The 11,309-nt window shown below is 41.9% G+C and overlaps 1 non-coding gene across 1 annotated transcript; it reads right to left on the bottom strand.

Annotated features, from left to right (window-relative positions):
* Nucleotides 1-333: 333 nt before the first annotated feature.
* Nucleotides 334-406, bottom strand: Trnar-ccu. The gene has a single exon. It is a non-coding gene; the product is annotated as a tRNA-Arg (tRNA).
* Between the last annotated feature and the right edge of the window lie 10,903 nt (nt 407-11,309).

The raw sequence follows: 11,309 nt of genomic DNA, 5'->3' as shown, positions 1-11,309 counted from the left end.
ACGGCAAAGTAAGAATTCAAATTTTTTGGCAAATAGTAATGTGACAGTCGAAAAAATTTGACGAACTATGCGAAATTAAACAGAATTTTTTGTTATTCGGGAGGTACGAGAGACAGTATTGAAAATTTAAACGTAGATGATATTGCGAGTAAAGCGGAAAAAATAGTTGAACACACAAATAGTGGAACACGCAGCAGGTTGTGCAGTTACGGAATTGGTTCGGAGAAGATTTATACACATTTCCTTGGGACCTCTGAGCGAGCAGCTGAGATTTTGCGTATGTTCTCGCCAGAATTTTTGGCTTCTCGGGCTAACAATGAAAACTAAAATGTGTACCCCTGGTGGGACTCGAACCCACAATCCCCGGTTTAGGAGACCGATGCCTTATCCATTAGGCCACAGGGGCTCACGAGATAAAGGTGCTCCAGACGAGGATGACGTCAGACAGAGCAGGAAGCTGTATACGGTAACGGGTGTCTCCCCACCACTGCAGTGTACGCGGCTTTCGCTTGTCCCTTGGTAGCTGTGTTGAAGGAGAGAATAACACGCAAGAAACGCATGAGTCAAATCGTATCCTGTTCACAGAGAGATTTCAAAGACAATCATGGAATACTGATCAGCCTCGCCGCTGCTATTTATTTTCGAGAGAAGCTCCACTAAGTTATGATCAGCATATGTGAAGCTTCTGACATAAAATAAGAAGAACCTTGATGCAGCTCTCCACGTTAGGTTATCAGTAGTGCCCGTGCAAACCCCTCTTCCCAGTTTCTCAGCAACTTACATCCATTCGAACCTGATTAATGCAGTCAAATCTTGGTCTCCATCTAGAATTTTTACCCTCTGTACTTCCCTATATTATCGAATTGCCGATCCTTGACGACTCAGAATCTGTCCTATCAAATGATGTCTTTTTTAAATCAAGTTGTGCGACAAATTTCTTTTCTTCAAAATTCCATTCGATATATTTTCCAATCGGTCCACCTGTTCTTCACCATCTTCTGTAGCATCACATTTCAAAAGCTTCTATTCTATTCTTGGCTGGAATGTATGTAGTTCAAGTTTCATTTCCGCACACGACTACACTCCAAACAAATAGCTTCAGAAAAGATTTCGTAACACCTAAATTTATAAAAAAATTCTTTTTTCAGTAACGGTTTATCTGCTGTGTGTCGTCCAAATAGCAGACCCACTTTACTCCCTTTGATTAGCTTACTAAAACTAACGACATCTAAGATTTTTTTATTTAAGCCAATAGCAGTAGGAAAGGACAATCTTTCAATGAAGTTTTTTTTAACTGTTGCATATATACCACATAGCAGTACCTAACATCTTGCCTGCTATGACAGCGAATAGTTCAGATAAGGGTTTAACATAAAATTATTACACGTTGGTCACTAATATGAGTCGTCCACGTTCCACTTCCGTACAAGTCTATAATCTAGGTAAAACTCCCCCTCCCTTTCAGTGTGTTCACTACGAAAGTAATATATTTTTGGTCATGAATTTATCCAGCCCCCTCTACAATTAACGGGCGTTATTTCATTGTGCACACAAGGAATTATGGCTATCAGCATATTTAAGTTGGAAGAAACACAAATATCAATAAAATGCTCCATGCAACTACTAAGAAATTAATACGCCCACGTGCTCTTCTCCTGAATATATAAATGTAACTTCACGCTAGTTTGATACATCGTTGGAATACAGAAAGCTAGTAAAGAAAAAATCGTCACAGCTTTCGAAGATGGCTTACATAGATCAGCAGTTCATTGTTTATAACTGATAGAGAACAACATGTTGAAATTGTTACCCCCACGGTCCCTTCTTTCCCATATACTCACTTAAATCACGTTAGCACAATATATCGTTGATACAAAGGGAGTTTTCGTTGATATAACGGGAGTTTTAGAGCAAAAATAAAAAGTTTCGGTGTTCTCTCGTTTAAACTAGTGCTTCACTTGTAATAGGAAGTGAACAACGTACTGTTGAAGGTTAACCATCGAATTAATTTTAATAAAACGAAGAAACTGCACTTGATTAAAAGAAATGATCGGATTTTTAAATAAGAAGAAACGTGCGACGCGCGCGCACACACACACACACACACACACACGCACGCACGCACGCACGCAAAGCCGCCTAAGAAATCGCAGCCTCAGTCGTTTGTATCCGCGCCGGCAGACACACAAATGCAACAAAACGAGGCCAAGAAGCACTGAGGGGAAAGGGGGCGAGGGGGGGAGGGAGCATTCTTTGTCTTCAAGTTTAATAAATTATCCACTGTAAAACGTAACATGCAATAATAAACTCAATTCCCCATAAATGTAGAATGGCATCAAAGAGATACACAGTATCATTTTTAAGCATTAGCTTTAAGAAAGAAATTGTGTGTCGAAAGATCTTCTGAACGATAGTATAGGAAATCTGAATGCGTAATAACGGTCGGTACATTCTGAACTAGGCATACAAAAGTATTTCCATCACTACACACGGAGAACTCATAGCAATATCTAATATTATGAATACTCAGACTCTGACTTCACACATGCTATGCCTCACTGTAAGTAGCCAAACATCTGCTCAATAGAGACTGCCGTTTCCTGGCTGTCAGTAATACGTGGTTCCCTTTCAAAATTGCAACAGATATGGCGCGTGTTGGGTGTCATTTTTAAATAAACGCAAATTATGTGTCGCGATTAAAGGTCTGGAAATCATGCCCATTTCAAAATTGAGTGCGAGCTCGCAATAATAGTTAAAAAGTGTAGTACAAACTAAGCTGTCTCGGATATGCAATTTAATTGTTCAGCACTCCACGGCCGCAGTTGAACTTGGTGCAAATACGTTCGTGTCTTACTTTTATTTGGGCATTAATCAGCATGTTTTTACCGGCAGCAATGTCTGTTCCCACTGTCTAAGAGATTGGAAATTACGCGATTTGCGACGCTTCATTTTCGATGGAAGCAGATGATAGTATCTTCCAAAGTACTACTTGTGCAACAAAACAGTATTATCATTGTATCCAGCACAACCGGATATCGCTTACAGCTAAGGCAATGAGTGCACTGCGTAATATGAAAAATAAAATTCATGGTAAATTTTTTTTATTAACTGTAAGCCTAAGAAACCAGAGCCTAGTGTAAATTATTGTTACACACTTCCTTGCTAGACCGTTCATATAAAGCAGCTTCCCCAAAGGAAAACTTTTTAATTACTTGAAAATGTATGTTGGGTGATCAATCTAGTAGAAACAGAACTGTGGTGTGGTAATAGTCACACTGCGAACGCGTATCTGCAAATTCAAAAGATAAAGTGGTATTAGTGAAGATTCGATACTTCGTGACAGATTAAGATACAGTGACAGCTGGGCGTTTCTTGTTTCTACACCCGAGCAGTTGAGTAAGCAGAAGGTTTCGTACCAATCTATGTGTGAATTAGTATGCTTCGGGTGTAGAACGTACTCTCATTCTGGCTCTTCCGCAGAGATCGGGAATTTTTACTCCCTTGCGCTGAATTTAACAGAATTTTACGAAGCAATTACGAGGTTGTCTGCTTAGTAACGTACGAGATAATTACCAATAATTTATTTATCTGACGCGACCACAAGAAATACTAAATTTCGAATATTAACAATGCTGCTATGAAACAAATTATTTCAGGAACTAGTATCCCAGATATGTGATAAGGTCTGTGTGTGAAGTATTTTAGCAGATTTACAGGACATCTACATCTACATACCTACTCCGCGTACCACCGTTCGTTGCGTGGCGGAGGGTACCCTGTACCACGGTCGGTTGTTTCCCTTCTGTTCCATTCGCAGAGAGAGCGTGGGAAAAACTTTTGTCTATATGCCTTCGTATAAGCCATAATTTCTCGTATCTTATCTTCGTGGTCCCTACGCGAAATGTATGTTGGTCGCAGTAGGATCGTTGTGCAGTCTCCTTCGAATGTCGGTTCTCTAAACTTTCTCAGTAGTGTGCTTTGAAATTAATGTCTTCTTCCCTCCAGGGATTCCCACTTGAGCTCCCGAAGTACATCCGGTAACACTTGCATGCTATTGGAATCTACCGGTAACTAATCTAGCAGCTCGCCTTTGACTTGCTTCGATGTAGTGCGGATCCTAAATACTCGAGCACTACTCAAGAACAGCTCGCACTAGCGTCCTATATGTGGTCTCCTACAAGGTGTAAAACTTTGCTTCCGCCGTTTGCCGATAGGTGGCGACAACGGTAAGTAGCGGTCGAAAGAAACAGATCGCAGACGTCAGGCAGTTAGCTTGGACGTCGGTCAACATAGCCTCACTCAAACATTAGTCGATCTGTGTATGCATCACAAAGTGGTTCTTGATTGAAAGTGTCAGTTTACGAGCCTAATTCTCGTTATTTGCGGGAGGTGTTACTGTTTTGTTTCAATATGAAGAAAACAGCGGCTGAGTCTCATCGAATGCTCTTACGTACGTGTGGTAAGGACGTTATTAGTGAAAGAACGTGTCATGAGTGGTTTCAACACTTCCAGAACGGTGATTTTAACGTCGTAGACCGGCATAGTGGTGGAAGAGAGAATGTTTCGAAGCTGCAGAATTGGAGACATTGTTGAGCGAAGACTCGCGTCAAACTCAAGAAGAATTGGCACAATTAGTGGTAGTGACACAGCAAGCCAGTTCAAAACGTCTCAAGGCTATGGGCATGATTCAGAAAGAAGGAACTTGGGTACCGTGTGAGCTGAAACCAAGAGACGTTGAACGAGGTTTCTGCGTTTGTGAACAGTTTCTTCAGAGTCAAAAACGGAAGGGATTTCTGCATCGGATTGTGACCGGGGACGAAATATGGGTTCATTACGATAACCCTAAACGCAAAAAATCATGGGGATATTCCGGCCATGCTTCCACGTCGGCGGCCAAACCGAATATACACGGCTCCAAGATCATGCTCTGCATTTGGTGGGACCAGCTCGGCGTCTTGTACTATGAGGTGTTGAAACCATCACAGGTGCTCGTTATCGAACGCAATTAATGCATTTGAGCAGAGCATTAAAAGACAAACGGCCGCAATACAGTAAGAGGCACGATACAGTGATTTTGCGGCACGACAACGCTCGACTCCACGTTGCAAAAGAGGTCAAATGTTGTTGTTGTTGTTGTTGTGGTCTTCAGTCCTGAGACTGGTTTGATGCAGCTCTCCATGCTACTCTATCCTGTGCAAGCTTCTTCATCTCCCAGTACCTAATGCAACCTACATCCTTCTGAATCTGCTTAGTGTATTCATCTCTTGGTCTCCCTCTACGATTTTTACCCTCCACGCTGCCCTCCAATGCTAAATGTATGATCCCTTGATGCCTCAGAACATGTCCTACCAACCGATCCCTTCTAGTCAAGTTGTGCCACAAGCTCCTCTTCTCCCCAATCCTATTCAATACCTCCTCATTAGTTACGTGATCTACCCACCTAGTCTTCAACATTCTTCTGTAGCACCACATTTCGAAAGCTTCTATTCTCTTCTTGTCCAAACTATTTATTGTCCATGTTTCACTTCTATACATGGCTACGCTCCATAAAAATGCTTTCAGAAACGACTTCCTGACACTTAAATCTATACTCGATGTTAACAAATTTCTCTTCTTCAGAAACGCTTTCCTTGCCATTGCCAGTCTAGATTTTATATCCTCTGTACTTCGACCATCATCAGTTATTTTGCTCCCCAAATAGCAAAACTCCTTTACTACTTTAAGTGTCTCATTTCCTAATCCAATTCCCTCAGCATCACCCGATTTTATTCGACTACATTCCATTATCCTCGTTTTACTTTTGTTGATGTTCATCTTATATCGTTCTTTCAAGACACTGTCCATTCCGTTCAACTGCTCATCCAAGTCCTTTGCTGTCTCTGACAGAATTACAATGTCATCGGCGCAGCTCAAAGTTTTTATTTCTTCTCCCTGGATTTTAATACCTACGCCAAATTTTTCCGTTAACAGTCTGCAGTGCGGTACCGTCTCTAATGCTTTTCGGAAATCTAGAAATACGGAATCAGCCTGCTGCCCGTCATCCATAGTTTCGCAGTATATCATGTGAGAAAACAGCAAGTTGGGTTTCGCACGAACGATGCTTTCTAAAGCCGCTGATTCGTGGAGATGAAATTTATTATGTTCGAACTCAGAATATGCTTTCGAGTACTACAGGAAACTGATGTTAAGGATAATGGTCTGCAATTTTGCGGGTCCGTTCTTTTACCCTTCTTACGTACAGGAGTCACCTGCGCTGTTTTACAATCTCTTGGTACTTTTCGTTGGTCGAAAGATTCGTAATAAATTCTAAATAAGGTTCAAATGGTTCAAATGGCTCTGAGCACTATGGGACTTAACTGCTGAGGTCATCAGTCCCCTAGAACTTAGAACTACTTAAACCGAACTAACCTAAGGACATCACACACATCCATGCCCGAGGCGGGATTCGAACCTGCGACCGTAGCGGTCACGCGGTTCCAAACTGACGCGCTTAGAACCGCACAGCCACACCGGCCGGCTGCTAAATAAGGGGCAAATGATGTTCAGTACTCTTTGTAAAACCGAACTGGGATTCCATTCGGACCTCGCGACTTATTTGTTTGCAGCCCTTTCAGTTGATTCTTTACGCCAGGGAGACTTATTATCGCCCGCAATTGGTGGTAATTTCAGTCCAGAGGCAGACAACTGTCAAGTAGTCTGCATTTTTTCGGTTGTATCATGTTTTTCAAGTTTTAATGATGGATTCCTATGTATGTTATGTTTGTGCGCTCAATCCAAAAATGAAAGTTTTCCCATCATGTCAGCTTTTTTGCAAATTGCAGTTTATCAAAATGTGTTATAGAAAAATCCCAAGTATAAGATGTACTGAGAGATTTAAATACATCGGAAATGCTGCCATGTGTTGGTTTACGATAAAAACGAACTGTTGACGTCATAAACCGGCAGCACTTTCGTCTTTAAATATGTCGTATGTCTCAACTATTAGTGTTACTGCAACAGATTGTACATATCCTACGCGATCAGAAGGGATTGTGTCGGTGGATATATGCTAAAAACCAAACACTGTTCAAAATGGCGTCAAGAGGATGTAAAAGGTCTGCACGTTCCTTTTGTTACATTTGTGGTGAGTTAATGGTGTCAAGGCAAATGGTTCTGAGCACTATGGGACTTAACTGCTGAGGTCATCAGTCCCCTAGAACTTACAACTACTTAATCCTAACTAACCTAAGGACATCACACTCATCCATGCCCCACGCAGCAGCAGCGCGGTTCCAGACTGAAGTGTCTAGAACCGCTCGGCCACATCGGCCAGCGATGTCAAGTGTATATATATATAATAAATTCGTGCAACAAATGTATCTCGCAATTAGGATACCAAAACAAAACTTGAGCAACTCCTCATGATCACTATGCGTGTGTTGAAGGACTGATACGGTGGTAAAAGGGTGAACAACATACTTTCTTTCAGATTTGGTGTTCCGATTATCTGAGAGCCACAAAACCATAGTCGTGATTGTTATTTGTGTTCAAGTGGTGTTCAAAGTTTCAATGAAAAGAATAAGATCAATAACGTCTATCCGTATCTGCCATCGGCTTTATGTCCTGTCCTTCCTGGTCCAGAGGTACCAGTGCCTATGCACCCAAAACATTTACCTGAAATAGATAGTTCAGAAACTGAATCATGTAAGATACAGAAGATAACGGAGTACGAACCTGGCAATCCTGCACCACAACCATTTACACAAACTGAACTGAAAAATTTGATTCGCGACTTACATCTGACCGAACAGGTTTCAAAATTGAACAGTTCAAGGCTTAAAGATAAGAATTTGTTCGCAGATGGCGCTTCGTTTTTCTTGTTGATGTACAGAGAAAAAGATTTTATTCCGTACTTTTCGGAAAAAGGAGACTTACGTGTTCTGCACTAATGTGTGCGTTAACGACATTCAACATTCCGTACGAATGCCGTGACTGGAGACTTAATCTATTCGTCGAAGCGAAGCCGTAAAGTTTTCCTGCTTCACAATGGAAACAGATTGCGTCAATACCCACAGCGCATTCTACACACTTAAAAGAACGGTACGTCAATTTACAATTGATCTCCAGAAAATTAAATACGACGATCACAAGTGCATTATGTGTGGTGGTCTCAAAGTAATCTCGATGATCCTTGGACAGCAAAGCGGGTACATAGTTTCCTTCTTTTTATGTGAGTGGGATAGCAGAGGCAGGAAAAAATCTTTGGAAAAAGACACATTGGCCACAGCGATCTTCATTACAATCTGGAGTCATTGTGTTGACGAAGTTTCTCATTCCCACCTATACCTGTTGAATTAGGATCGATGAAGAAATTTGTGAAAGCTTTGGTAAAAGGCTGTTTCCAATACATTTGTAACAAATTTCCAGTCTTATCAACCACAAAAATAAAAGAGAGCGACTTACGGGTTCGGACATAAGAAAACTTCGGAAATATGGCAATTTTGGAAAGGAAATGAAAGCTGATGAAAAAGAACCGTGGATCGCCTTTACAGACTAAGTAACCAAATTACTGGGCAGCAAGAAGGATTCGAATTTCAAGTCTACCGTTTTTGTTATGCTGCAGAAGTACCAAAATTTAGACTGTTCCACGAGTCTGAAGGTTCATTCCCGCATTCACATCAGGACTACTTTCGTGAGAATCTGGATCTATTAGTGAAAAGATAGAAGAGATCCCATCCGGGCATCAAACAAATGGAAAAGCGTTACCAAGGAGGATGGAATAGTACAATGATGGCGGACTACTGCTGGGTCTTTTAGCGAAATTATCCCAGAGGAGCACATACACGGAAAGGTCTGAAACAAAGCACGGCTGGCCCAAAGAGATGTCGAGACGGCGACTAAAATAGGGAGTTTTTTATATTCTATTGTATTATTGTCAACTATAAGCCGCAAGTTATACTTTTATACGGCCGCGCTGTTAGAGGCACCATGTCCCTAATCGTGCGCCCCCTTCCGCCGGAGGTTCGAGTCCTCCCTCGGGCATGGGTGTGAATGTTGTCCTTTGCGTTCAGTTAGTTTAAGTAGTGTGTAAGTCTAGGGACTGATGACCTCAGCAGTTTGGTCCCTTAGGTATTCACACACACTTTTATACTTTTATACGAAACAAACATATTTCACTCTTTCATTAAATATCATATTCGTGATAGTTTCCGACATATACTACACTTGGCAAAATGCGTTTTGCAAAAAATTCTGACGTGATGGAACAGAACGAAGGTCATTTTCAGGTTCAACGCACCAAGATACACAGGAGTCAATCATCAAAAGTTACAAAATAGAACCACGGCATGTTATTGGAATCGTAGAAAAATGCAGGAAATAATAGAATGGGTGATTTTAGTAAGGAGTGTTTGGTCATTGTCTAACAGAAAATAGAAATCTGACGAAGTGGTGGCATATATTCTTGATATGATATAAAAGTAAGTGCGATATCGTGATATGATTTGTTAAAAACTGCAGTAGAGAAACGCTTTTCGGCCACGGTTACAGTTGTCTTTGTTTTAGGTCTGTCAGTACATCCAGGAAAAGGCCACTGCAACATTGGTCGAAATGTTAGGTTTTTCCGGAACTGTTTTTTACATAATGACGCGGTAACAAACTAAAAAACTTTTGTGTCAACTGTCTCTGGCCGCAGAAGCATACGCAGTGAAGTTCAGTGTTTTCAGAAGCCCATAGAATATCTATACCGGAAACACAAAGGTAACAAGGTTAGATTGTCCATCCCCAGATACGGGAAGCAGACTGACAAACAGGGTAGGTGCTAGCCCATGAAGCGCTAGTCGTATGTTCATTAAACTTTGTGCGTTGCTGCCTAGGAATCACAGGGTCCCGGTTTCGATTCTCGGCCGATTAGGGGATTTTCTCCGCTCAGGGACTGGGTGTTCATGTTTTCCGCATCATTTCATCATCTTTTGTAAAAGTGGGGAGTCTGAGCTGTGTAAGCCGGCCGCGGTGGCCATGCGGTTCTAGGCGCTTTAGTCTGGAACCGCGCGACCGCTACGGTTGCAGGTTCCAATCCTGCCTCGGGCATGGATGTGTGTGATGCCCTTAGGTTAGTTAGGTTTCAGTAGTTCTAAGTCTAGGGGACTGATGACCTCAGATGTTAAGTCCCATACTGCTGAGAGCCATTTGAACTAATGAGGACATGATGCAATTATGAGTAGCTTTTGCAGCAAAATATTGGTAGTCTCTTCGATTTTATACAGTGTACATGTATAGGAGAGGTTAGATAAGTTAATACATCAGCCAGATGTATCGCTATCTAGGGGACTGATGACCTCAGAAGTCCCGTAGTGCTCAGAGCCATTTTAACCAACAGCAGTATGAAGTGTGTCCCCTACAGGTGTGCATAATACGCTCTTGCATTAATTGTGGGGTGATGGCAAACATCGTCCTGCAGAATTTATTGGCATACTGAAATGATGTCCAAGTTCATGAAGACTGCTAGCCAGAGGCTAACAAAAAAGTAAAAGTTTTCCCATTCTCTATGGACCAGAGGATCGGGCAGGACTCAGGACTGTCAAGGATCTGTAAATCCTCAAAGCTTTCCTGATGTGAACAGCTGTTTGGGGGGTTACACAACCCTGACGGAATATGCCACGTGGTGATGAAAGTTATGAAACAGGATCTACCATTACTATCACATACTGCAGAATATTTAGCGCTCCTTTAACAACTGCCAAATCAGCCCCTGTATCATCCCTAGTAAGTTATAGATATGGATCTCAAGAATCGCTGCTTTCTTTTACCGCACGCAACGTAGTCTACGGACATATTAGTACCGATCTGAGCGCAGCAGACAGAAGCAAGACTCATCACTGAACCTCACAGAGTGACATACAATCTCCCGGATGACTCTAGCTGTGCGCCAGCAAGTCTCTGTTGTATGTGGTACGGTTTCAGCGGTAAACGACGCCTGTCAATTCGATATCTCAACCGAACTATCAGTAATCTGTTCTCAACGGTTCGTTGTGACAATCTGCATGTAACCTCTGCCCGGATTTCAGCTGTTGTCATCCGTATTTTCGTCTAGTCGAACACTCCTATGATTTTCTCATCGTGTAGTCCTGGAAAGACAGGTGCCTACTCTTGTTGCTACATTGTTGTCTTGAACCCATCGCGTCAGTGCTCGTTCTGCACTGCAGTCATTCCAATACAGCTATCTGTGCAATCTGGAAGACGTTAGGTTCAACGAGGTGACACCTCTTCGTGACGTCACTATCCATCTCTGCCCAATTTCGACCATTTAGGAGTCCAACTTAATTATTCTT

This window comes from Schistocerca piceifrons, chromosome 8 (genome assembly GCF_021461385.2).
Source record: "Schistocerca piceifrons isolate TAMUIC-IGC-003096 chromosome 8, iqSchPice1.1, whole genome shotgun sequence".
NCBI lineage: Eukaryota > Metazoa > Arthropoda > Insecta > Orthoptera > Acrididae > Schistocerca > Schistocerca piceifrons.
The sequence above is the reverse complement of the archived record's forward strand: the minus strand, read 5'-3'. Positions and strand labels throughout refer to the sequence as shown.